The sequence below is a fragment of the Neofelis nebulosa genome, chromosome 3, assembly GCF_028018385.1.
Source record: "Neofelis nebulosa isolate mNeoNeb1 chromosome 3, mNeoNeb1.pri, whole genome shotgun sequence".
NCBI lineage: Eukaryota > Metazoa > Chordata > Mammalia > Carnivora > Felidae > Neofelis > Neofelis nebulosa.
In genome coordinates this window covers 51372142-51399711 of record NC_080784.1, presented here as the reverse complement: position 1 = coordinate 51399711, position 27570 = coordinate 51372142, and the positions used below count along the sequence as shown (strand labels likewise).

General features: G+C 40.6%; 1 protein-coding gene across 3 annotated transcripts in view; it reads right to left on the bottom strand.

The window, feature by feature from the left end:
* EXTL3 (exostosin like glycosyltransferase 3) overlaps window positions 1–27570 on the bottom strand; it is a 137217-nt gene that overhangs the window by 63707 nt on the left and 45940 nt on the right. The window contains exon 2 of one of the 3 annotated variants that reach the window (XM_058720789.1): window positions 19753–19861. The exons of 1 other annotated variant lie outside the window; for it this stretch is intronic. The gene's annotated coding sequence lies outside the window, so the exon portion shown is untranslated. Of the gene's footprint in view, window positions 1–14273; window positions 14538–19752; window positions 19862–27570 lie in introns of those variants that run through there. One more of the 3 variants, XM_058720788.1, reaches the window with a different exon arrangement.

Here is a 27570-nt window from a genome sequence, read left to right as displayed (position 1 = left end):
TAAGTAGAAATATGAAAAACTCAATTCAAAAGTCCAAGAGGTTTACAGTTCCAATTCAGAATTTTGCATGCACTTGTATTCCCCCCTCATCTTCCTCATATCAATGCTCTCTGTTATCACCTTTTCTTTGCAGCAGTCTTCTCTTGTAACATTCCTTTTCACAACTGGCAAACTCTTATTATCAGCAGGAATGTTACCTGTGATCAGGAGTCGGCTTTCAAGGGTCTGATGATACAACAACCATCCTACTGAATGCACTTTTCTTCTTTTAAAACTAAAATACTCTGGGGGCTCCTGAGTGGCTTGGTCAGTTAAGCATCCAACTCTTGATTTAGGCTCAGGTCATGATCTCATGGTTTGTGGATTTGAGCCTCTCATCAGGCTCTGCACTGACAGGGCAGGGCCTGCTTGGAATTTCTCTCTTTCTTTCTCCTTCTCTCTCCAACCCTCCCCAGCTCGTGCGCTCTCTCTCTCTCTCAAAATAAATAAAAATTTTTAAAAAATAAAATATTTGGGGGTTGCCTGGATGGCTAAGTCGTTTAAACACCCAACTCTTGGTTTCCACTCAGGTCATGGTCTCACAGTTGGGAGATCAAGCCCTGTAACAGGCTCCGTGCTGACCATGGAGCCTGCTTAAGAGTCCCTCTCCCTCTTCCCCTCCTCCACTTGTGTGTTCACATGCCCTCTCTCAAAAAATTTTTTTTAAAAACCACTAAAATACTTTGATATTTAAACTCTTTATCATGGATGTGGGATGTCTGTTTATTCAGGTCTTCTCTTATGCCTTTTAATAAACTTATATAATTTTCTTCATATCAAAAACAAAAATAACCTGAACTAAAGTAAAACACACAGGGGAAGAGAAAAAAATTAGAAGGGAGGAAAGAAGGGAATGGCTGGTTCCATTTGGGCTGCCATCATGTATCACATCTGAAAGGTATGAAGAGTGAATGGGGCAAGAAACAGGAAGAAGCTCAACACTATAAGACGTTCCCAAATGAAACTTTCAACTGACTTTAATATTGTCAGTAATTATAATAGCTAACAGTTATTGAATGTTTACTGTTCCTGGTTAAACTGATTATACTTCTAAACATACTTAATCTACACAACAATCCTATGAAACAGGTCCTACTCTAATTCTCACATGAGGAAACCAAAGAACAGAGGTTAGGTAATTTGCCTAAGACCATCCATACTAAATAAAGCTTAGCTTCAAATCAAACTCTTAGAGTTGCTTTGATTTGAGGGTTCATTTTAGAGTTGCTCACACTGTTAATCCCTTAACCATTAATGGTGAATTGCCTGTGACATTAACTCAAGGAACATAGTGCACATGCATACCATGCATAAATTATTTTAAAATTATCCATATTACTATTGCTCCACTGTAACCATGGATAATTATAATTAAAACACAGTAATACTACTTCAGAACCAAAAGCTAACATTCTATTCATATTTGAAGTATTTATCTGCTAAACAAAGTAAGACAATAATATGCTCAGCAAAATACCTTTGCTGATGTAACCTATGACTTACCTGTGTATCTGTGGATGCAGTGCTACCTTTTTTTTTTTTTTTAAAGTCAAAATTGGCCCATCAAGGAGGCAGCATCTCATTTCAACCCAGGTGCAGGTTCTACAGAACTGTTTGTACATTGCTGCTGTTATTGCCACTAGCCCTTCAAATTAGGTAAACACAGTTCTGTACAGGAAATCATTTCAGTAAGGTTGTTGAAAGCAATATTTCAGAGGTTTTGTTTTGTTTTTAAATACCAGCAACCCAAAAGAACATCATTTCCTGATTTCCTACTAAACACAGGCATGACTAACAGCCTGTTATGGCAAGGTAGTGCCTCGTTCAAAAATCAGGAAATATTTTAAAAAGCACTAAAACCATTCCCCAATACTAGTACTACTGTTAAGATTCTGACTACTCTCGTCTGTTGTTCAAAACAACATAAGGCACTTTCCAGAGAAGCTAACTGTAAATAAAGCATAATTGGTAAGAACTGCACATAGGCACTTCACAAGATAAAGGAGATAGAGGCCATGGGTGTTTTTTCCCCCACTATGATTTTTTTTTAAGCTTTTATTTAAATTCCAGTTAGTTAACATTCAGTGTAATACTAGTTTCAGGTGTACAACATACTGATTCAACACTTCCATGCAACACCCAGCACCCATCACAGGTGCACTCTTTAATCCCCGTCACCTATTTAACCCCTCCCCCCACCCACGTCCCTTCTGGTAAACATCAGTTTGTTCTCTACAGTTAAGAGTCTGTTTCTCAGTGTGCCTTTTTTTCGCCTTTGCTTGTTTGCTTTCTTAAATTCCAATATGAGTGAAATCGTATGCATAGTATTTGTCTTTCTCTGACTTATTTCACTTAACATAATAATCTCTAGCTCCATCCATGTTGCTGCAAATGGCAAGGTTTTGTTCTTTTGATGGCTGAGTAATATTCCACTGTATACGTATATATCACCTCTTCTTTATCCATTAATCAGTCGATAGACACTTGGGCTATTTCTATAATTTGGCTATTGTAGACAATGCTATTTATAAAACACTGGGGAGCATGCAGCCTTTTGAATTGTATTTTCGTATTCGTTGGGTAAATACTTAGTGCAACTGCTAAATTGTAGGGTGATTCTATTTTTCTGAGGAACCTCCACACTGTTTTCCTCAGGGGCTGCACCAGTTTGCATTCCCACCAACAGTGCATGTGGGTTCCCCTTTCTCCTCACCAACATCAGCTGTTTCCTGTATTGTTAATTTTAGCCATTCTGACAGGTGTGAGATGATATCTCATTGTAGTTTTGATCTGCTTTTCCTGATGATGAGTGATGTTGAGTATCTTTTCATGTGTTAGCTATCTGTATGCCTTCTTTGGAAAAAATGTCTATTCATGTCTTCTGCCCATTTCTTAACTGGATTGTTTTTTGAGTGTTGAGTTTGATAAGTTCTTTATAGATTTTGGATACCGACCCTTTATCGGATGTCATTTGCAAATATCTTCTTCATTCTGAAGGTTGCCTTTAATTTTATTGCTGTGGTTTCTTTTGCTGTGCAGAAGCTTTTTATTTTGATGTAGTCCCAATAGTTCATTTTTGCTTTTATTTCCCTTGCCTCAGGAGACATATCTAGGAAAATGCCGCTATAGCCAACAAAGGCCTGTGTTCTTCTCTAGGATTTTTACTGTTTCAGATCTCACATTTAAGTCATTAACCCATTTTGAATTTGTTTTTGTGTTTGGTATAAGGAAGTGGTCCAGTTTCACTTTTTGCATGTAGCTAACCAAATGTGTTTGGCGTTTTCCCAACACCATTTGTTGAAGAGACTTTTTCCCACAGATATTCTTTCCTGCTTTGTCGATTAGTTGACCATATAGTTGTGGGTTCATTTCTGGGTTTTCTATTCTGTTTCACTGATGTCTGTGTCTATTTTTGTGCCAATACCATACTGTTTTGATCACTACAGATTTGTAATATAACTTGAGGTCTGGAACTGTGATGTCTCCAGCTTTGCTTTTTCAAAGTTACTTTGGCTATGTGGTGTCTTTTCTGGTTCCATACGAATTTTAGGTTTGTTCTAGCTATGAAAAATGCTGTTGGTATTATCATAGGGATCACATTAAATGTGTAGATTGCTTTGGGTAGTATGCACATTTTAACATTTGTTCTTCCAATCCACAAGCATGGAATGTCTTTCCATTTCTTTGTGTCATCTTGAATTTCTTTCATCAGGGTTTTATAGTTTTTCAGAGTACAGGTCTTTTACCTCTTTGGTTAGGTTTATTCCTAGGTATCTTATTGTTTTTGGTGCAACTGTTTTGTTTTCTTAGTTTCTCTTTCTGCTGCTTCGTTATTGGTATATAGAAATGCAACAGATTTCTGTATATTGATTTTGTAGCCTGCAACTTTACTGAATTCATGTATCAGTTCTAGCAGTTTTTTGAGCCATGTGTTTTTCACAATACAACAACCACAGTAGCTTATTTATTGGATAAACTCAACCTGGGTATAAAACAAGGGAAACAGAAAGTTGTCACCAATTAAAAGCCAAAGTAAGAAAAATTAACATACTGAGGTGAGACTCAAGATTACAATACAATCACAAACTTAACCACAGTGAAGCCACCTTTATTATAGGGCTGTTAGAAAGAGAACAACAAGTATTCTTTGGGCTCAAGAGCAGATTTCTAAGGCCAAAGATGTTCCACAAATATCACTCGCAAACAAATCAAGGTATTAACAAGTAAACAAAAATTATTGATTAACCCAGGTCACCTGTTTAGTCAGCAATAAACCTGAAACCAGAACTCTCAACTCCTAACATAAGTCTTCAATTTGAAAATTATGCCATTTCCTATAGGTTTCCCTTCCCACCAGTTTCATAACGTCCCACAAACCAAAAGCATATTGCCTCACCAGTCATTTTTTAACTAAGGTTACAAATCAGATTCACAACTCACTCAAGAATTTTTTCAAATGATAAACTGCGGCCCTGCCTACATTAACTGAATCAGAACTCCAAAGTGTGGGCCAAGGATCCTGTGGTTTGACAAAACTCCCAGGTGATTTTAACACAGGACACACAACTCTAACTCAAAACCACTGGACTAACAAAGAATTAATGACAACTCCCATTCAGATTGATGACATCTGAATCAATGTAATTAGACACAACTAAGGAAGGCCAACAACAATACACCTTATTCAAGTAAGAATTCTACAGACTACACCTTTGGAAGACATGGAAGGTAGAGGAGGCTTTTCACTTGTTGTAACTATATTTATTTATATTTACAATGTACTCTAGATAACACACTTTACACATATTATCTCATTCCATCCTCATGTCCACCATCTGTGGGTAGGTATTATTTCTTCTTTACTGATAAAGGAGTATGAATCACTGATGTTAGGTATCTTGTTCAAGGCCATACAGCAAATAAGTGGAGGAGCCCAGATACAAATCCAGGTCTATCTGTTCTATACCATGCTACTCACATGTCTACTATTTGCTTACTTAACACTCATTTTTGTCATCATTCATTTTTACAAAAAGCATGTATTAGTTTTATAAAGAAAAATATTACCTTGCTGCCATCACTTTAAAGTACACCACGCTAGATTTTTCAAAAAATAATGTGACAATTCACTTTTCTGGAAAAAATAAATTCAAATTCCTGTATGACAAACCAAATCTAAAAATAAGTCCCAGATGGATTCAAGAGGTAATTGTAATAAATGAAACCATAAAAAGAACAAAAGGAATACACGTAATATCATCTCAAGGTGAGTACAGCCACTACTACAGGAATTCAAAGAAGAACATTATCTGTAAAAGTTCAACAGATTTGACTACATAAGTCTCAAAAGATTCTATATATTTACTTTTTTAAAAGTTGAGATTCAATGAAAAGACGGCGGAAAATATTTGCAATATGACATTTATAGAAGTAAAGGTAATACAACTTGAGTGGTCAAGGGAAATAAACAGGAAATTACATGCATACCTCATTTTATTTTGCTTCATTTAATTGCACTTCACAATACTGTGTTCTTTATAAGTTCAAAGCCTGTGGCAACCTGAGTCAAGCAAGTTTATCTGCCATTTTTCCAACAGTTGCTTACTTCGTGTCTCTATGTCATATTTTGGTAATTCTCACAATATTTCAATCTTTTTCATCATTATTTTGTTAGGGTGATCTGTAATCAGTGATCTTTGATGTTACTATTGTAATTACTTCGGGGCCCCACCAACCGTGCCCATCTAAGATAGCAAACTTAATAGATAACTGTTGTGTGTGTGTGTTCTGACTGCTCCACCTATGCTATTCCCCTGTATCTCTCCTTCTCCTCAGGTGTCCCTATTCCCTGACACACAACAATATGGAAATGAGGCCAATTAGTAACCAGACAATGGCCTGTAAGTGTTCAAGTTATAGGAAGAGTCACATGTCTCTCACTTTAAATCAAAAGCTGGGAATGATTAAGCTTAGTAAGGAAGGCATGTTGAAAGCCACAAGGCCAAAACCTAGGGCTCTCATGCCAAACAGCCAAGTTGTGAATGCAAAGGAAAAATTCTTGAAGGAAATTAAAAATGTTCACACAAACGGTAAGAAAGCAAAATAGCCTTGTTGCTAATATGAAGCAAGTGGTGTGGACAAAAGATCAAACCAGCATAACATTCTGTTAAACCAAAGCCTAATCCAGGGCAAGGCCCTAAAGGTTTTCAATTCTGTGAAGGCTGAGAGATAAGGAAGCTGCAGAAGAAAAGCCTGAAACTAGCAGAGGTTGGTTCAAGAGGTTTCAGGAAATAAGCCATCTCTGTAACATCAAAGTGCAAGGTAAAGCAGCAAGTGCTGCTGTAGAAGCTGCAGCAAGTTATCCAGATGATCTAAGATAATTAATGAAGGTGGCTAAGCTAAACTAATTTTTAATATAGATGAAACAGCTTTCTATTGAAAGAAGATGCCATCAAGGACTTCCATAGCTAGAGAGGAGAAGACAATGCCTGGCTTCAAAGCTTTTTAAAGGATAGACTCTCCTGTTAGGGGCTAATGCAGCTAAGTTGAAGCCAATGCTCATTTATCACTGTGAAAATTCTAGGGTCCTTAATTATGATAAATTTACTCTGCCTGTGCTCTATAAATGGAACAAACCCTGGATGATAGCACATCTGTTTACAACACGGTTTACTGAATATTCTAAGCCTGTGTTGAGACATACTGCTCAGAAAAAAAAGATTTCTTTAAAATATTATCGCTCACTTACAGCGCACCTGGTCACTCATGACCAACAGTTTGATAGAGATGAACAATAAGATTTATGTTGTTTTCATGCCCGCTAACACAACATCCATTCAGTAGCTCATAGATCAAGGAAGCACTTCAACTTCCACATCATATTATTTAAAAAATACATGTTGTGGGGCACCTGTGACAGTCAGTTAAGTGCCTGACTCTTGATCTCGGCTCAGGTCATGATCTCACGGTTTGTGGGTTCGAGCCTCGCATCAGGCTCTGCACTGATGGCACAGAGCCTGCTTGGGATTCTGTCTCCCCTTCTCTCTGCCTTTCCCCCACTTGTGTGTGCTAAGTAAGAAAACCAAAAAAAAATAAAAGAAAAAAGAAATATATGTTGTAAGGCTTACAGCTCCCACAGACAGGGATTCTTCTGATGGATCTAGGCAAAGTAAATTAAAAACCTTCTGAAAAGGAATCACCATTCCAGATACCATTAAGAATATTTGTGATTCATGGGAAGAGGTCAAAATACCAACATGAACAGAATTTTGGAGAAATCTGATTGTAACTTTCATGGATGACTTTGAGGGGTTCAGGACTTCAGCAGCAGAAGTAACTGCACATGTGGTGGAAACAGCAAGAGAACAAGGACAAGGAGTGGAACCTCAAAGAGGCTGGGCTCTGGCCCCACGACTCTGGTTCACAGGGTCTGGCATAAGCCCTGGAATCTACAGATTTAAAAGGTGATTCTTGGGGCGTCTGAGTGGCTCAGTCAGTTGAGCATCTGACTCTTGATTTCAGCTCAGGTCATGATCCCAGGGTCTGTGGGATCGAGTCCCATGTCAGGCTCTGTGCCAGGTGTGGAGCTGGCTTGAGATTCTCTATCCCTCCCTCTCTGTCTCTCAAAAAAAAAAAAAAAAAGTGGAGCCTAACAACTGAAGTTACGACTGACTTGCTGCAATCTCATGATAACGAACAGATGAGCAATTGCTTCTTACAGATGAGCAAAGAAAGTGGTTTCTTGAGATGGAATCTACTCCCAGTGAAGATGCTGGGAAAGCTGTAGAAATGACAACAAAGGGGTTAGAACAACAACGCAGTGGCAGGGTTTGAGGGAACTGACTCCAGTTTCGAAAGAAGTTCTACTGTGTATAAAATGCTATCAAACAGCTTCATACGCTACAGAGAAATTGTTCGAGGGTCAATTGATGGGGCAGACTTCACTGTTGTCTTCTTCGAAGAAACAGCCACAGCCACCCCAACCTCCAACACCACCACCCAGATCGATCAGCAGCCATTAGCATTGAGGCAACACCCTCCACCAGAAGAAAGATCGTTACTTGCCAAAAACTCAGATGATAGCATATTTTGGCAATATTTTTTAATTAAGGTATGTACATTTTTTAGACATAATGTTACTGTGCACTTAATTGGCTACACTGCAGCATAAACATAACTTTTATATGCACAGAGGGAAAAAAAATCATTTGGCATGCTTTATTGTGTTACTTACTTTACTGCAGTGGTCTGCCATGTGTCTGAGGTATGCCAGTATATAAGAAGGGCCCAAATGATAAACAGTTTTAGATGATTGATTACCCTGACAATCATAGAAATTGACATATAATCAAGATACAGGGACATTTTCCACATGTGTATCAGCAAAGAATTGTAAAATTTTAACATACGGTGCTAGCCTGGATTAAGGGTAACATCCCCACATTCTGCCGCTGGAAGTGAAAACTGGCACACCTCTGGAGCACAATTCAGCAGTAAGTAATAAGAGCCCTGAAACTGTGCCTACACTCTGACCCTACAATTCCACTTCCAGAAATTATTATTAGGTAAGATTCAGGGATGAGAAAAAAGATTTAACCTCAAGAATATTCACACTAAAACATTACAAAGTATACCACTAATAAGGTACTGTGCGGCTCTGCACCACATGGGCAGCTACGCTGTGTGGCAGGTACTCTTGCTTAAGTTAGTAGGAAGGTTAATGGAAAAGTAATTTGCCATTTGTAACAAAAGTCTTTAAAATGTCCAGCAATTTCACTTTCTAGGAATGTATTCCATGTGAACGAAGATTTGTTTTATTAAGGATGTAATAACCACAGCATTCTTTTTAATAGCAAAAATAAAAATAAAAATTTTAATTAAATTTCCAAAATTAGAAGCATGGTTAAGTATAAAGTATGATAAAATCCATGTCACTAAAATGACTATCAAGCTGTCAATAAGCTTTTCAATCATTTTAAATAAAATTGGAAAATATTCAGTGGAAAAATAGAGATTCCACTATACAGGAGGGAGGGAAGTGGAAAAACACATTTTTAAAAATAAGGTCTTCAGATGGATTTTGCTAAAGTATCTTCCTGGAACAGTCAACTTGATGTACAAGTACCTAGAGTGCAAACTAATTTCTCTAAGGTTTCCGTGACTCAGGAAAACATGATTTTTATTTTACGCTATGAATGGCACAGAAAACTGAAGTAAAAGTGTGCTAAGTCACACATAAATCAGCTTTATGACTCAGGCATCTGACTGCAACCTTCATGGGTGAATTCAACCTAAGACTCCAGTTTTGCTGTCCCTCTCTCATTACCATCTGATTCATCAGGTCCTCTAACTTCACAATTTCTTGTCCTTCTGGACTCATATGCTCCTTATCCTTTTTAAACTCCTAAATTAAAGGACTGAAGTAGATGACCTCAAAGATCCTTTTAGATTCTTGGATCCCCACTGACTTACAACCACCTTGCACACTGAAAGCACATACATATATATTTTATTGTGGAAGTAGAATAGTACCAACACGTCAACTTAGGACAGCTAGGCTCTTCCCAAGACCTTTTGTTTCACCTCCAAGATTTTCAACACAATGCTTTCTTTGAGGCCCCCCTTAATTTTCCATTTGTAACAGGGTCCTCATCAACTATTTCCTAAGCCACAGTGCTTTTATATTTTACAGCTCTACTTCAACAATAAACAAGTCATGCTGGGAAGAGTAAGTCAAGGCTGGAAAAAAATTCAGGATACAAAAAGATTTTATCAATCTGGACTATCAAAGCAGATAAAATTTAATAGAGATAAAGGGAAGTTCAGCACTTAGATGCCAAAACTACATGGAAATGATCTGATTTAACTGCACCATGCACACTCACATACACACACAAAAAACCCTTAGGGCAAAAAACCCAAAGTTTAAACTTTGTTTTTCTGCTGTTCTCTTTCTTTTTTTTTTCTTAACCTAGTGTTGAAATAGGAAGGAGTAAAGGTTACTCTCCACCCTGTAAGGCGACAGTGAATGTTGAATACCATAAGCTGTGCTGAGTACACTTTAAGAGGGACAGTAAAAAGTAAATGAAAGGCAGAGGACTAAGAAGCTGATGAGGAGATCTGAAACTGTCAAATAAGAAACATTTGAAGGAAATGGGAATGTTTATTTAGACTGTGGAACAGAAAACCTTAAGAAAAGGACAGCAATCTCAAGGACTACAAAAGCCCTCAAAGTGAAGTAAACTAGTGAAGCCAGCAGGTAGACACTTTAGCAAAATGGAGAGTATATTTAGCATCTAAGGGAGATTACTACCATCAGAAATTGTGAGCTCTGTATCACTGAATCCTCTAAGTTTTTTTCTCAAGAAATGCCAGATAGAAATTTTTATGTGAAATATCCCCATTTCTAAAAGTCGGCTCCCAATTTAAGTTTTTGCATAAACTGGGCAGCCAAATGATTATGTGTGCAGGCCTTATTAGACCCCTGCACACCAGTTTGCAACTCATGTCCTGGGGAAACATGATGACTACCTTTCAACATCTGAAGAACTGTCACAGAGAAGAGGCATAGATTTGTTTCATACTGCCCTGAAAGGTGACAATTACAGAGGCCAACCGCAGCTCAATTAGGAAAAAGAAAACTCATCTACAAATTCAAATGAGCTGCCCAGGGAGGTTCATGTCATTGTAAATATTCAAATGGAGACAGCTCTGTAAGTATTACTGGCCAGTTCAAGAATTCTGCACTTACTACCACTAAACTTGGTCAAATAACTAAACCTCCCCACATCTCACTTTTCTTTCTGACCTTCCTTCCCCCTCAAAAGAAGGAATATTGTTAACGTTTAGTCTCCTACCTCTCAAAGTTACTGTAAAGATCAAAACCCATGTGACCAAAAAAAAAAAAAAAAGAGTACTATATGATGCCAAAGAACTACAGTCATTTAAGACATTATTACAACCTACCATCATAAGGTATTTATGTATTTCTTTTATTATACAAGCTAGGCGTATATTCCCAACCTAATTCATTTTTTATTCCTCCCACAGATCAAACATTTGCTGCAAAAAATGTTTCAAAGGAAGGTGGAAAACAAGGTTAAACTGACAACAATATAAGAAGATAGGATAACAGAGTAAACTGTCACCAAAGCAAACATCCAGGATGTTAATCATTAATATCATCGACCAGTCTAAAAGGTATTGTGCACAAGCAGAGGGATATACAAAAGGTAATGACGTGTGTGAGGGGCTGATCCACTAAGGCAGGCACTGGTAAACTACAGCCAGCTGCCTGTTTTGTTAATAAAGTTACAGTGGAACACAGCCTTGCTCATTCAATTATGGATTGTATGTATATACTACTGTATTTATTTATTGTAATATGTATCACATATATGCTGCTTTCACCCTACAGCAGCATAGCTGAAATGCTGCAAAGCCTAAAATAGTTATTATTTGACCCTTTACAGAAAAAGTTTACCTACTTTTCTGTAAAGGTACTCTCAGGTTACAAACCACACAAGTGACTGAATACTGAGACATAGTTCATCTTCCTATGGTTCCATCCCTGAAAAAGTTTACCTACTTTTCTGTAAAGGTACTCTCAGGTTACAAACCACACAGGTGGCTGAATACTGAGACATAGTTCATCTTCCTATGGTTCCATCCCTGGAATGTTACTGGGTCATTCTGGTGCAAAATCCTACACTAAACATTATGGCCTAGGTGTAGGGGAGGCAAATATGCTGCTAAATGGAGACTCCATATTCCTCTTACATACTCAAGATTACAAAATTTTTAATCCTGCCTCTCTTCCACCTAGTAACATCAGCAAAGAGAGGTGAAAAATTCCCAGTGTACAGGAGGTGGGACTGGTTCAGGCAGGAAAAAATGGTGCTTCTAGGTGAATCTACCTCTGTCCCTCTTAAGTTCTCAGACTCCCATGTGTCTGAGCCCCACTATTTTCATGGAACATACAAATACATGAAAAATCTTTTCTTTCCTCTTATCCTATCATACGTCTTCAAAAGAGTTACCAAAAACTATGAGGGAATAAAAATAAAATGGAAATATGCTAAAATAAGTTTTCTGATATAAATTTAATATCCAGCAGAAATAAGTGCACAGTGTTAGTTAGGACTTTACGAAAGATTCATATTCCTTGCCTCACTCTTAAGTTACTACATGCAAAGACACTCAAATCTCTACCAACAGTAGATCTAGAGGGATCTTCATTTTTCTAATACCTGACTCTATTTCTACTTCAGCAATATTTCCAATCCTCCTCCCAGGACTACTTACCAGTCTCACCTCAGGTAGGGACCACACACACACACACACACACACACACACCCCTGCCACCACCTCACTCCACACCACCCGTCAATGACTTTCCACACAACAGCAAGCCTAGTGTCGTGAGGGAAAGGGCACGTCCTTATCTTACCACCACATTCTTCTGATAGCATTCAACCATCCTTTGAACCTTCCACAGTGTCATACAAATCCACTTCTCAGGCCCAACCCCTGACCCATTTCTAACTTGTCTTTTTACTCATAGGTTACAACTCTGAGGCCTCATTAAGAGATTCCAACTACCCACCAAACATTTAATGCCAGTTTTTTCCCTAGAAAATGGAGAGAAATATGAAGAAATGAAGACACATTCTTTTCAATATTTGGTTAGTAGCTACGCCCACTGAGAGCACTGACTATTCTCTTCGGGTATTGAATAAAAATTTCGAGTATTCCGAAGATTCACAATTCTAATTCTCTTCTAGAAAGTATTTAAGCTAGCATCCCACATACTTATGAGTACTTAGGACTCCTCAGGCTCCCCCAGAAGATCAGGAAATTCCCACAGGATAAGGTATTTTTAACTCACCAAATAAGAGTTTTAGAAGACAGCCTTTCTTTCATCAGGAAATATTGAAAAGCCTCCTTGCTAAATAAGTTGTGGAGAATGCTTAGATTCACTCAAGACTATCAAGACCCCACAGGTTACTATCCCAGGCACTCTGGATATATCGTATAATAACTGGACAGAGTGCAAGACTAACCACTAAGCAAAACAGGGAAAAATTCAGATCGTCTCCATGACCACAACACACAAAGATCTTTTTAAAACAAAAGAAAACATGGAGAGCCCAGCCTTAAAAAGTGAAGCTACCTAAATTAGAGGAAAAATTGGACAAAGTGAGGGGAAGAACTGCCAAAGACACCTCTTAAGTAAATCACATATGGGGCGGGGGGAGGACACACGTTGTTCTGCATTGCCTCCTCCCCCTCCTCCTCCATGGGAGTTGAACCAAGAGGATTTGATGAAGCCCTTGGAATTTTTTAAAAGGAAAGAAAAGAAGTTCACATCTACCAAATTCAAGTCTTTTGAGAACTACAGATACCTAAAAAGGAACTGAACCACTGGCTCAATGTGGAGAAGAGATAAACATTTTATCTGGCAGCCCTGCCTGATCTTCAAAAGGTTCGCGATTCGTACTGTCCCCTGCAGCGCACGGGTCGGGTCACTGGGCTAAGATTTCGGTAGTGCAGACAGGCACCCTGCAGCCCTTTTGCCCAAGCAGCGCTAGGCCCATCGCTACACAGCTGGGCCTGGGCACAAGAGCCCCAAATGCAGAGAACAGCGGCACCTGAACCCTCGGACAGGAAGTGGCTATTCTGACTGAGGGCTTATGGTCAAAGGAGGTGAACCCCGTGAAAAGAGCCAAAGGAGAAACAGCTGCGGGCGACTGTGTCTGAACGCAGCGCAAAGCAGATGTGGGAGTGTGTGCACCGGGAACATGGGAGGGAGGCAGACATGGGCTGCCCCTTCGTCGACAGAAGATGCTCTTACACAAGCAGCTGGACAAACACAGGGGGCAGGAGGATGGAGGGCTTAGGGAACAGAAGACGCTGCACAGCTGAAGCCGAGCTTCCAGAAGAAGAGGTGGAGGTGGGAGCGCAGCCCCAAACTGAGGCTACAAGGGGCGCCGGGGAGAGGGAGGGGCGTGTTAGAACCCCCGGAACCCGGCTAACCCCTCCTTGCTGGTGGCTAAGGTCCTGGAGGTCCTCTCCCCAGTTCCTCGAGACGTCTGGGAAGGCCTACTCCGAAGCTGCACGCCCCCGCCGCGCAGGGCAGCAGTCTCCCCAGGGCTCCCGCGGCCCCAGCACTGCCGGACCCGGTCCCTCCCGCCTGCCCGGTGCCCAGCGCTCAGGGCCAGCCCCAGGATCCCTACCACGAGCCGCTTCCTGGTCGCCGCTTCCCTGCTCGGGGCCCCAGCCGCCGCCGTCGCCAGGACTCCGACCGGCTTCCAGCTCAGGGACGAGCCTCCGCCGCCTGTGCGAAACTCGGGTGCCCAAGAGCCGCTCTCGCCGCCTCCCGCCCGCCTTCCAGGCCGCGCCGGATCCTCCGCTCCCCCTGCCGGTGGGCAGCCATTTCCGACAAGCGTCTGCGGAACTTGCCGAAGTGCGCCGGGCCGGAAATGGCCGAACCCGGGCTCTCACGAGCCGAGGGGCGAGGGGCGGGGGCGACTTTCCGGGCAGCGCCCGAAGGGCCGCCGAGGCCTCGGGCTCAGCCGCCGGGTTCGCCAGGGTCCAGGAACTGTGGCGGCGGCGACAGAGCCGGGGATTGTGGGAAAGCGAGTGCGAGGGCGGCCAGCCGGGCGAGCGGGAAGAAAAGACGCGGCAGGTCCCCTGAGCCTTCAAACCAGCGCCCTACAAATGCTCCTCGTCCTTTAGAGAAACCTACCTATGGAGTGCGGAGAGAATGCCCCCGACAGTTCTGGAACAGGTTGCGACTACGACAGCCTCAGCTGCTTCGAGCGGGCCCAGTGAAATTCAATCCAAAAATAAACCCAGACCCGTAGAAAAGGCCTTCCTAAATGAGCTGACCGGCTCCAACAATGGACTGGAGTTTTGAGACACTTTTAATATTTAACAACAAAGAAAAGGCCAGGCGGCATGCATGCTTCGGGGAAAAAACAAAAACAAAAAGCCCGGGGCTTTGCAAAAACAATAGCTTAATCCAGTCGTGTGGCAAGATCAACCAAAACTAGGAGGGAAAAGAAATACCGTTTGAAACACTTAAGAGCCAATCCCTGTGAATCTGAAAATGCACGTATTGTACAATCCTAAGAGACACTCCCAACACCTGCAAAGTCAGGACAAGATTTTTAGGGTAACTGGAACAATGGGGGTGGGCGAAGGAACTCTACCAATCTTAAAAGACACACCTGATCATTATTGTTAACTCAAGAATGAGTTTAAACCATCTAAAATCTATAAGTGCAGTAAAATCTGAGATTAAATTTGCTTCAACATTTTTTTTTTAGCATGTTTTTAATCCCCAAAAGGCAGGGCTTCTATTCCAGGGTTTCCTAAGCAGGAAACCAAAAACACACCAGAACCTGGAGAAGCTGAGGAGGGCCAGGGGCCGGCTCCCATCCCTGTGCGTGGGTGGTCTGGTAGTTCAGAGGAACTGCACCCCCTGAGACAGGTCCACAGCTGCCATGTAACCCATCCAAACACCCTTCCTGCTGGAGCCCAGGCCCACGCTCTAGCTAGGAGGCTGAGAAACCATTGAAGATTGATTAGTTTCCCACAGGGGACAGTTTGAGCTCAGGATTCCATCTGCAAAACAAAACTTTAAAAAAAACCTAGCAAACTGTTTTCCAGAACATACTCTTCATCTCTCCACACCCATCAGCCCCTCCTCTTTCTGATCCTCCTTTTTCTTCTTTCTTGACACCTCCTTACTCACCCCTATTTCCCTTTCTTCTCATACCTCACTGTTTTCCTTACCTTTATTACTTTATTGTAATAATTTCACTCTGAACAAATATCCAGAGCCTCACCACCATTACACATGTACAAAAAAAATTTTCTTTTACCAATGTGTTCAGGAAAGTCATAGAGGGGGAATCAAATTTTTAAAAATGAGAACCATTCCAGGAAGTGAAAATGAGGAAAACTGTTGCCCGAATATCCTGAAAAATCTGAAGTTGGCTTTTTTCTTTTCTCTTTCTCTTTTTTTAAACAGTTCATCTTCCTGGCTCTCCTCCAGAGGTGTGTGGCAGCAGGCAGAAGTCTGGCAGTGTGTGAGGAGACACAGGCCCAGAAGCTATGGTAAGAATTACCAGGTATTGGTTCATCTCCACGCTGACAAGAGAGGACCTGCAAATAGCTGCTACCTGAGGACTCAGCCTAAATAACTTACACTTTTGAGTGAATTAACACATTGTTTCACCACCTGGTGGTGTCTATTCTTAGGATAGGCAGGCTTTAAGACGAAAAAGGGATACCCAACCAAAATATGATGTATCGTTGACTTTACTGGAGCCCCGAATGCCGATCATCCTCTTCCTTTGGCTCTTTTGAGCCTGTCCTCTCTCGTATCTCCTTCTCTCAAACAGTTCTAGCTCAGTCTCTTCCTCTGGTTCCTGTTCCTTCTCCTGACTCCTAAGAGGTATTCTCTGAAAAGATATGACGGGCTACTTTCTTCTTCTTCTTCTCCACACTCTGTTGCCAATTTCAGTCAGCTCCCTTGCATCATCTGCACGTTTAAGCAGATCCCTCCCTATGGCGCTCCAGTCCCTGTCTTCCAGCTGTACTCCAGACACCATCACATCATCGTCATACTCTTAATACATGTTTTATAAATACTTAATTGCCAAGCAATAAGCTAAACCCTTTATAGGCATTGTCTCATTTTAATCCTTACAGGGAGATATCAGTGTATAGACGGAGAACTGAGACATTAAGAGGCTAAATAAAGTGCCCAAGATCACAGAGTGAGGTGTGAAGTACAAATGGAACTCCAAGTCCTCTGAACTCCAAAGCCAGTATTCTTCACCAGAACAATCAGATTGTCTCACCAGGACTTTATTATTTTTTTAATGTCTATTTATTTATTTATTTATTTATTTATTTATTATTGAGAGAGAGAGAGAGAGCACGCATGAGCGAGTGAGCAGGGGAGGGGCCGAGAGAGAATCCCAAGTAGGATTTTATTTATTGTGTGTGTGTGTGAGACAGAAAGCGAGAGAGAGAGTGAGAGAGAGAGAGCAGGGGAGAGGCAGAGAGAGAGAGAGAGAAAGAGAGTGAATCCCAAGCAGGCTCCATGCTGTCACAAACTGTGAGATCATGAATCAATTCTAGAGCCAGAATCAAGAATCAGACACTTAACTGACTGAGCCACCCAGTCACACCTCACCAGGACTTTAAACTTAGTATATCCCACACTGAACTCATCTTTACTGCTTCCCCCTTTGCTCTCCTCAAATGTCCTTTTGATAATATTGATAATGGTGTTACCATTATTTTTCCTAACTCAGAAACTCAAACCTGGCACCATCTTGACTTCTCTCTTTACCCTCACACTAAATCAATTTCTAAGACTTGAAGCCTTCACCTACATTTATTGTCTCTACTTTGTATTTTGGTAATCAAAATAGTTTTGCATTGTTCTTTAACAATCATATATGCAGATCTTTATCTGCTCCAGGAGCCTATGGGTCTTCTCTCTAGAGCACAGTCATAGGGACTCTGCAGTACCCAGTCTCTCTCTTTCTGTTCCAAATTTTAAATTCCCAGAAAAGAGACATGATTGTCCTGGCTTGTCTCCTGTGTCAACCCCTCGATCAATCAGCTTTGGCTAAGCAGCAGGTCAGCCTTGTCTAAATACAGCAATTAGAGCCTCTCATATAAATAGGGCTTGTTCTGAGAAAAGGAAACGGCATACACCATTGTTCATTTGTTCATTCATTCCATCAACAAATACTTGAGCACCCTCTCAAAATATATTCCGGGTTTTTTCATATATGCAAAATGTTTACAACCTAACCCTACCCTCATACCATGAAATACACAACATAAAAAGATAAGAAATCACCAGATAAAATGCATAACAATATTCACCCATAAGAGACTACCAATTCAATTGCGTGTGATGGAAAATAATTCAGCACACCCTGTATGAGCCTGTGGTGGTGAAAGTACTCAGCAGTGAGGCCCCCCGGGTGGCTCAGTTGGTTGAACATCCGACTTCGACTCCAGTCACAATCTCATGGTTTACGAGTTCAAGCCCCGCGTCGGGCTCTGTGGGGACAGCTCAGAGCCTGGATCCTGCTTCAGATTCTGTGTCTCCCTCTCTCTCTGCCCTTCCCCCACTCATGCGCGTGCTCTCTATCTCTCTCTCTCTCTCTCAAAAATAAATAAACATTAAAAAAAGGTAATCAGTAGTAATGTGTGCATATTCTACAAAACAAGCTCACAACAGCACCGTGAGGAATAGACAGAAACAGAAAACTACCTAAAGTCCATCAGTAATAGACTAGATCATCAAAGTATAGTGTATTCACCCAAATGACTACTTTACAGCAATGAGAATGCTCTACATATACATACAACAATACTGATGAATCTCACAAACAATGCTAAGCAAAAGAAGCCAGACACAAAAAGGTACATAGGATATGATTCCATTTACAAAAAGTATAAAACCAGGCAAAAGTAATATACCTGTCAAGAGCAGGAGTACCTGGGTGGCTCAGTAGATTAAGTGTCAGACGACTCTCAATTTCGGCTCAAGTCATGATCTCACAGTTCATGAGATCGAGCTCTGTGTTGGGCTCTGTACTAACAGCGCAGAGCCTACTTGGGATTCTCTCTCTCCCTCTCTCTCTCTCAAAATAAATACATAAACTTTATGGGGCGCCTGGGTGGCGCAGTCGGTTAAGCGTCCGACTTCAGCCAGGTCACGATCTCGCGGTCCGTGAGTTCGAGCCCCGCGTCAGGCTCTGGGCTGATGGCTCGGAGCCTGGAGCCTGTTTCTGATTCTGTGTCTCCCTCTCTCTCTGCCCCTCCCCCGTTCATGCTCTGTCTCTCTCTGTCCCAAAAATAAATTAAAAATTTTGAAAAAAATAATAATAAATAAATAAATACATAAACTTAAAAAAAAAAAAAAAAAAGCAGTGACCAGAGGAGAACAAAAGGAGCTACATGGGTACTGGTCATGCGCTATTTTGTGAGCTGCATGCTGCTTACACAGGTTATGAGTTTGTGAAAATTCATCAAGTTGTATACTTATGTTAGTATCCTTCGCTATATGTGTATTATCCCTTAATAAAAAGATTTTTGAAATAAGTAATTCATGGGGGCACCTCGGTGGCTCAGTTGGTTAAGCATCTGACTCTTAATTTCAGCTCAGGTCATGATCTCACAGTTGTGAGTTTAAACCTTGTGTCGGGCTCTGCGCTGACAGCATGGAGTTTGCTTGGGATTCTCTCTCTCCTCTCTCTCTGCCCTCCCCCACCTCAAAATAAATGAATAAACTTAAAAAAAGTAATTCATGGGCAAAACGAGCCTTTAAGCACCCTTGAACATTGTCACTATAAATATCCTAGAATTGCCAATTACTGCACATTCCTGCACCATTACACCACCTTCTTAGAGACCGTAAGCCACTATCAGCCTTTGCATATCGCCACCATTCTTATCACATGGCCTCATCCCCTTCAGCCCCAGCTGACTGGACTTCCTGCTCATCTGGAAACTTGGGAGCAGAACACGTGAAGCTGAGTCAGGTGATAAGAGTGCTTCATCTAATAAACTGTATGGAACTGGGAAAAAAATAATTCCTGGACATACGCACAGCAATAAGCCAAGAACGCTGGTCTGCAGAAAACAGAGCCAACACACAGAAGGAAGCAAACAAACCTGTGAGAAATGGAGGGGAAAGCTTCAGAGGCTGCTCACTCTCCAGCTCAAGTCTCATATATCCCAGCTGTCACTGGGTATCCATGAGATTGCTCATGTTGCCTTACTACTGAAAAAAAGAAAGAAAAGAAGACCTTACTTATTTAAGCTAGGGTGAATATGTTTCTGTGTGTGGAATGTATAGTCTCATTTAGTCCTTTTAACAACCCTATATGGTTCAGTTCCATTATGAGTCCCACTTCACAGTTGAGAAAACTGAAGCCCAGGGAGGTTATATGTAACTTGTGTAAATCACACACCTGGTAAGTGGTGGTGCCAGGATTTGGACCCAAGGAGTCTGACTCCAGAGCCTGAAATCTGAAAACTATCCTACACTGCAGTGCAACAGAAATGCAGAAAACGGCAATGTGATTTCTATGTTGCATTAATGGATTTAACTAAGGCATCTGATTCCGTTAAATGAGTTCAAATGTAGAAATGGTACAAAAGATTAAAAGACTGGCTGCCTAAGAAGTTGGTAAGCATTTATTTCTTTCACAAGGGAATTATACTTTGAGTTGTAGATGTTAGAGAAATATAAAACGCATGCAGTGTGACAGATTATACTAATGAGACTGTGTTATTATGCCAGGAAATTTATCTTATAGATTTCAGCAAAATGCTCTCTTAGAAGATCCCTGCTGGTTACCTGTTTCTCCCAAAATGTTAATATCCAGGAGAAGGGGGGTTTAGTCTCATGGAAGGAGAAATTGATAAAAGTTAACTTCAAGTCTTAAGGAGAGAGGCACCAGTGGTCCCTTTCCATGAAGGTAGCTGCCAGACCCACAATCCACTCAGCAAGGCTGCTAGATCAATCACAGGCAAGCCACTGGTGACCCCCAGCAACCTTCAAAAGGTATGATTCAGGAATTATCAGTGAGTTTAAGTCAGGTAAGAACTTGTTCTATCAGTAATGCTTTGATTTTAAAGGAAAGTGCTGACAACCACTATTCAAGATCTTTTCTATATATAAATGATTGAGCAATTTTTGTGGCTTATAATTAGAACAATGCATGACAATTTCCAGATTGGAGTTCCAAGGTTACTCTTTCCCTTTGGTCCATCAGTGCCAAAAAGACAAAAGGTCATCTTCTGAGGCTCCATGGATAGCACTCACTAGCCTGCTAAGTGGCTCACTCTGAAAGTCCTGGCTTTGATGTTATCTTTTAAAAGTGGCTGTTTTTTATCTGGCAAAAGGTGCAACAGTTCGGATGTTTTGTAAAATACTTTGTAGTAAGAACACTGAGTTAATATCAGGTCCAAAACAAAACACACATTATTGTCAGAAGACGGTTTGTTAACTCCTTGCCTCATGTCATAGTACTCACTATCTTGCATGTGGCTGTGAAAAATAAATTTTGTACTAGTTTCACATTCATTAGGAAGCTTAGCATGGCTCAAACCTGTCACTTACATAAGACTTATAATCTGTAATGACCAATTAACATTCTAAAAATTAGCTGTCGTCCCTAAAATATAACCTATCTGTCTCTAAAGTCCCTTCTTCCTTCAAGCACTGTTTCCCCTGTGAGTTTTTATTCCCTCCCCACCATGTCGGCACAGCTTGCAGAGGCAGTCAGATTTGACCATCGGTAGATATCAAATGCCACCAAAAGCTTGCTCCTGGTAGTTCCAAGTAATGATACAAATGTCCCCCCAAGGCAAAAATACAGGCACCTAACATTTACCCTAAATTATGCCAGTGAGGAGTAAAACTGTGCTCAGTTTTACAACAACATGCCACAACATGGCATGTCTGAGTGTTTGCGGAATTTAGCATAATGAGAGTTGTAACCAGGAAGAAGAAGAAGGAGAAGGAGGAGAAGAAGAAAAATCAGGCAGAGCATTGATAAAGTTCCAATGTCACATTGTATGCAGCTCTATCACTTCAGGATTGTCCTTACACCAAAAAAGCTACCCATACATTCAAAAAATCAACTACTCACTACTTAAAAATGCCTCACATAAACAAGGCACTCCAATTGAAAATGGGCAGAATGTCATAGAAGTACTTACAGAACATCAATTAACTTCTTAGTTAACCCATTTAGCTATAAAATCAAAATTGAAAGCAAAATTTCTGAAAATAATAATACTAAAAACTTTTTAAAACTTTAAAAATATATATAAGTTGGTAATAACATGGAGTTCATGTATATTTAAAAAACGAACAAACAGTAGTTTCTACCAACCATTATCAAGAAAAAAATGTGTAGGTTTTAAACCAACTCATGAATGTTTACAGTAAGATTTTATTGAAGAGAAGGTTTTTCACTATTTTCCTAAATATTGCTTGAGATTAATTCTCAACCTAAATGATAAGAGCATGAATCTAGTGGGACCCAGTCAATGCCAGAACAAACTAATCACTGATCCCTTCCTCAATCCATGCCTTCAGCCTTGCAAATACTATGCCACAGGTCAAAAATGAAACCAAATGAAAATGTGGCATTTCTCCAAATCCATCAATTCAGTGGGCTAAAATTAACAACCCAAAGCTCACTCCTAATGGACAGTTTCAGATATTTCATCCTCACTTTTTTAAAAAAGATTTTATTATTAAGTAATCTCTACACCCAACAAGGAGCTTGAACTCACAACCCTGAGATCAAGAGTCGCATGCTCCACTGACTGAGCCAGCCAGGCACTCCAGATGTTTCATCTTCTGTAAAAAGGGACACACATGATAACCTTGTGTGGGTTATAAGGAAATGCATATCTCTAAAATGAAGAAGGGATTATTGAAGTTTATTTATTTATTTTGAGAGAGGCAGAGAGAGTGTGAGCAGGGAGAATCTCAAGCAGGCTCTGCACTGTCAGCACAGAACCAGACACGGGGCTCAAACTCATAAAACTGTGAGATCATGACCTGACCCAGAATCAAGAGTTAGGCCCTCAACCAGCTGAGCCACCCAGGTGCCCAAAGAGGTGATTGTTTAGAAAAAAGATGATTGAAATAAATGAAGCAAACAATCCAAAAATATATTAACTATATATTAACTAAATATGAAAATACTTTAAAAGTTCAAATACCACCACGCATTTGTATTACTTTTATGTACATTTATTTTTTTTTTTTTAATTTTTTTTTTCAACGTTTTTTATTTATTTTTGGGACAGAGAGAGACAGAGCATGAACGGGGGAGGGGCAGAGAGAGAGGGAGACACAGAATCGGAAACAGGCTCCAGGCTCCGAGCCATCGGCCCAGAGCCCGACGCGGGGCTCGAACTCATGGACCGCGAGATCGTGACCTGGCTGAAGTCGGACGCTTAACCGACTGCGCCACCCAGGCGCCCCGACTTTTATGTACATTTAACTATGCTGCAATGATGTTCAATTTTTTTTTTTAATTCTTTAACATTTATTCATTTCTGAGAGACAGAGAGACAGAACATGAGTAGGGGAGGGGCAGAGAGAGAGGGAGACACAGAATCCGAAGCAGGCTCTAGGCTCCGAGCTGTCAGCACAGGGCCCGACGCAGGGCTCGAACCCACGAACTGTGAGATCATGACCTGAGCCAAAGTTGGAAGCTTAACCGACTGAGCCAGCCAGGCACCCCTGTTCAATTTTTTTTTTTAAGTTTTATTTATTTTTTGAGAGACAGCGTGTACAAGTAGGGGAGGGGCAGAGAGAGAAGGGTACAGAGGATCCTAAGCGGGCTCTGTGCTGACAGGCTGACAGCAGCAAGCCTGATGTGGGGCTCAAACTCAGGAACCATGAGATCATGACCTGAGCCGAAGTCAGACAATCAATTGAGCCACCCAGACACCCCAATGTTCAATTTTTTGTATTTCATCTTTAATTAGCTTAAATAATAAACACTTAAATATTCGTAGGAACACAAATAATAAAAAACACATAAACTGATCAATATTTGCCAGCTCTGTGGCTTCCTTCAAGCTCACAAGCATAATTTTATAAAATTGCTATCTTTATGTATCAACCATTTCAATTTCTTCCTTTTTCACTTACTTTGAATGGATTATTATGTGTTTCTACATCATTCTCATAGTCATCTTTACAGGTACTAGAACATTCCATATCTGTTCTCAGTAGTTCCTGAATGATAGTTTGTAGACCAATATAGGATGAAATTTTTGTCAGTCCACAGTTAAATGAGAAAAGCAAAGGCAAGTTATTGAGGTTTCAATTTTATTCAATTTAAAGATTGTCCTTTATTTTGAGATTATGTCCTTCCCCCTTTCTTGTGTTAAAATTTGTTTTTATGAAATGATAGTGATGGCAGCTTTTTAAAAATCTTCCTTACATGACAGAATATTGAGACATATTTAGTTTGGTTCCCTGCTCCCACCCCACCCCCGGACCACCAATTACTTGTTATTTTACTAGTCCATTAAATCCAGAAGTCAGCTAACTATCTAACTACACCCCTTCATTTTAAAATATGAGCCCACACAGACACACAAACACCCAAAATGTTTTTGGAAAGACTTCTATGGTAACCAGCCTCCAAAATGTCCCTAATGATCTCTGTCCCTAGTATTTCCACCCTCATATAGTATTTCCACACTGTACCACAGATGATCTATGTGACCAACAGAACGCTGCAGAAGTGATGGTGTGTCACTCCTGAGATTAATTTATAGAAGGCATTTCAGCTTTCACTGTGGTTGTTCTTTTTTTTTTTAATCACTCACTCTGAAAGGAGCTAGATGCCATGTCATGAGAAACAGTGTAGAGAGGCCCCTGTGGTGAGGAACTGAGGCTTCCTGCCAACAGCCATGTGAGTGGGATTGGGGAGCAGATCCTCCAGCCCCAGTCTAGCCTTCAGATGATGCTGCTGCCTCTGAAAGACCCCAAGCCAGAACCAACCAGCTAAGTGCCCCCTGAATTCCTGACATATAGAAAATAAGAAATAATAAGTAGTTGTGTTTTAAATTATTACATTTGAGATAATTTGTTATGGAACAACAAATAACTAATGCGACTCCTGTATCCCTTTTCAGCTACAAGATGAATATGCCAAAACTGCTGAGCATGTTTGTGTTCATGCCTGTGTGGGGGGGAGAAAGGATTAGCAAGGACTGTTATCTCAATTATCCTGACTTTAGTTTACATACACTGACTCTTCCCTTCTCCATTGCTTTTTCTACTTTTCTCATATTGACCAGAGCACTTGGTAAACTGAATAATCCATCTCTAGCAAAGGAATCAATTCTATAAGTTCTTATAGGCTTAGTTAAAGGAATCATTCTATGTAAATGTGGTATTTTATCATAGTTTAGAAATCTGGTAAATTTCTATTGACAGAATCCCTCACCTTAGCTGTCAAATCTTTCCTAGATCCATCCCTACCTCAACAGAAGAAGATCTCTCATGTGCATTGAGAAAATAGAAGCAATCCCTTTCAATTCTCTCCTCCCACATTTACACCATCTTTAAACTCTGAGGTGAAAAAAAAATTATTTTAGCAGCTGATGCCAGAGCTCCTCTTAGGAATAGAAAATACCTTATTGAGGAAACTATCTTGATATGACACCTGGAGTGTGGAGGAAGAAAGCTTGGCTTGTAACAAAACTGTAAAACAGAGATAGCTAAACAGATCTGGATAAAAAAGAAGAAGAAGATGAAGGAGGAGGAGGAGGAGGAAGAGAAAAAGAAGAATATGAAGACTGGAACAGGGCAAAGAGGACAGGAAATGGGAGGAGAGTAAGAAGAGATGAGGCTTAAATAATGGTGTGGGAGGCTGAAGGTTGGGGAGTGAGTTCCAGTGATGGGGAAGCTGAAAGCATGTTTAAAATAGAAATATCTATTATTGGACTTCACATTGTTTGTGTTGCTAAGGATATAAAATCCCTGAAGTCTTCAGTAATATCTGACATATGCACAAGTGCCTTATGTGAGTGATTTGGGGGAGATCAAGGGAAAAAGATGTAGAGGGGACTGGTCTGAGTTCTACAGCTGGGTCAGATGGAAATAAGGAATAAGAACATGGGAATTGAATTACAAGTGAGACGAATTTAATAGAAGCAAAACTCAAAAGCTAAAGAAACTATTAGATGAGCTCCCAGGAATTAACAGAAATCTTGGAATAGGCATTGAACTTCCACATGAAATCCCAATGTGGAATGGGAACTTAAGTCAATTTTACTTAAATCTCAAAAAAAAAAATCTATCTTAACTGACATCTGGGTCCATATTCATGGATTATTCTCTCATCTGTTCTGGCCTTTGACAAAGGGATGTCCAAGACTAGCACTCTCTTTTTTAATGTGATCTGATATCCTTCCTTCCTCTGACCTTGCTCTGTCAGTTATTCTCTCTAATACATATAGTCAATATTCTCCTCATTACAGAGGAAATCTCACTGCTTATACCCCCACTGCTTATACACAGGCTCAGGCCCAGGCCCAAACTACCACCATCTTACAACACCAGATTTGAATTCCCAAAGATTTAGATTTTGAAACCTTGATTTATTATTAGTCGGGTAACCGTGGGCATATTACTTAACCTCTATATGCTCTCCTCACTATAATTTCCTCATCAGAAAATGGGGATAATAATAGTACACACCTCACAGGAATACAGTAAGGATTAACCTAGATAATGAGTATAAATTGTCAGTCCAGTGCCTGGCAAATAGCCCTCTTACTTAACTGCTATCATCATCATCATTCACCAGAATTCTCAAAAGAGTAATCTCTACTCTATGTCCACTTCTCTACCACCATTCACTCTTTCATATCCAGAAAACTGGCTCCTGCCAAACTACTGAAATTGCTCTCATTATGGTAACCAGAGACTTCCTTGTTCAGTAATGCCAGTGAAACTTCTCAGGCCTCCTTTTGGAATTCTTCTTAATCCTCTACACTTAGCTTCTTGAAATGGTTCAATCCTGGCTTCTCAACACATCGCTCTCTCATTACCCTCTCTCTTTTCTCTCACTGAATCTTCTTTCCCCACCACCCTTTAAATGTTGGTGTGCCATCATCTTCCATTCTCATTGAGCACGTATTCATGACTTTAGCAGCCAGATCACTACCCTGAACCGAGACCCTTCTTCTGAGCCCCTGAGCCAAACTGCCCACTAGGTATCTTGCCCTAGGTGTTTCACAAACCCAGCCAGTCACCCAAACCATGTTTATAGGTACTGTTAGCACAATCATCATTCTGACTTCCCCAATTCTTTCCCTCCCCTCGTAGTCATTTTCCTGATTAACACCAGCTGTGATTCTTCCTGTTTCCATCCTTGACCTCACTGTAGTTCCAAGTGGGCTTTAGAGTCACATGGGCCTGGGTCCAAATACTAACTATGATGGTTCTCGGCCAAATTACTTAACCTCTCTGACCTCAGGTTTTTGTGATGATGAAATGAGATATCACATGCAAAATGGCCAGCACACAGTAGGACTTCAGCAAACACTCCCCTACACCTCTTCCTTCGGGTCTTCTTCACCACCTGCTGAAATACAATATCTACCTATTTGGTCTCTCTTGCCCTTTTCTCCTCCAAATTGCCCTAGTCTTTCTTATAAATAAATAAATAAATAAATAAATAAATAAATAAATAAATAAATAAGATACTATTATCTCTTTGCTTACAAATCTTCAACATTTTCTTTTTTCCTATGGAGCAAAGTCCAAATTCCTTAACATGGTAAGTTCCAACTGGCTTTCTGGTTCCTTCTCTCCCAGACCAGTTACTCTAAAATATTGGCTGCTCACCAGCTATTTCTGTACATACTAGCTTACATCTCTGCACATGTGAATCCCTCTGGCTATAATTCCCTTCCTGTGCCCAAGTTCTTTTGTCC